This window comes from Nicotiana attenuata, chromosome 2, assembly GCF_001879085.1.
Source record: "Nicotiana attenuata strain UT chromosome 2, NIATTr2, whole genome shotgun sequence".
Lineage (NCBI taxonomy): Eukaryota > Viridiplantae > Streptophyta > Magnoliopsida > Solanales > Solanaceae > Nicotiana > Nicotiana attenuata.
The window spans coordinates 75748862-75750138 of NC_031990.1; the positions used below are offsets into that span (position 1 = coordinate 75748862).

General features: G+C 47.9%; 1 pseudogene; it reads left to right on the top strand.

Annotated features, from left to right (window-relative positions):
• Positions 628 to 1063, top strand: LOC109223095 (annotated as a pseudogene).

Sequence of the window (1277 nt, forward strand, 5' to 3'; positions counted from 1 at the left end):
TTTACCTGTTCATGTATCTATCCCGGTGGGCAATACTGTTGTTGTAGACCGTGTGTACCGGTCGTGTGTGGTGACTATTGGGGGTCTGGAGACCCGAGTGGATCTTTTATTATTGAGTATGGTGGATTTTGATATTATTTTGGGCATGGATTGGCTGTCTCCGTGTCGCGCTATTCTGGACTGTCATGCTAAGACAGTCACATTGGCTATACCGGGTGTGCCACGGATCGAGTGGCGAGGTGTGACTGATTATGTTCCTAGTAGGGTGATCTCTTTCTTGAAGGCCCAGCGTATGGTTGGGAAGGGTTGTCTTTCGTATCTTGCCTTTGTGAGGGATGTCGGAGCTGAGGCTCCCAGTATTGATTCTGTCCCAGTTGTGAGGGATTTCCCTAATGTATTTCCTGCAGACCTGCCGGGTATGCCACCGGACAGGGATATTGATTTTGGTATTGACCTGGTGCCGGGCACTCAGCCCATTTCTATTCCGCCGTATCGTATGGCACCAGCGGAGTTGAAGGAGTTAAAGGAGCAGCTTCAGGAACTCCTTGATAAGGGGTTCATTCGGCCTAGTGTGTCACCTTGGGGTGCGCCGGTTCTGTTTGTGAAGAAAAGGATGGCACTATGAGGATGTGCATTGATTATAGGCAATTGAACAAGGTAACAGTTAAGAACAAGTATCCTTTGCCTCGCATTGATGATTTATTCGACCAGCTTCAGGTAGCGAGGGTATTCTCCAAGATTGATCTCCGTTCAGGTTATCACCAGTTGAAGATCGGGTTATCACCAGTTGAAGATCAAGGATTCGGATATTCTTAAGACGACCTTCAGGACCAGATATGGTCACTATGAGTTCCTGGTTATGTCTTTTGGGCTGACCAATGCCCCAGCAGCGTTCATGTATTTGATGAACAGCGTGTTCCGGCCTTATCTTGACTCATTTGTCATAGTTTTCATTGATGATATTCTGGTATATTCACGCAGTCAGGAGGAGAACGCGGAGCATTTGAGGGTTGTGTTGCAGAGATTGAGGGAGGAGAAGCTTTACGCTAAATTCTCCAAGTGTGAGTTTTGGCTCAGTTCAGTGGCATTCTTGGGACACGTGGTGTCCAGTGAGGGTATTCAGGTTGATCCAAAGAAGATAGAGGCGGTTCAGAGTTGGCCCAGACCGTCCTCAGCCACAGAGATTCGCAGCTTTCTTGGTTTGGCAGGCTATTATCGCCGGTTTGTTCAGGTATTCTCATCTATTGCATCGCCCTTGACCAAGTTGACTCAGAAGG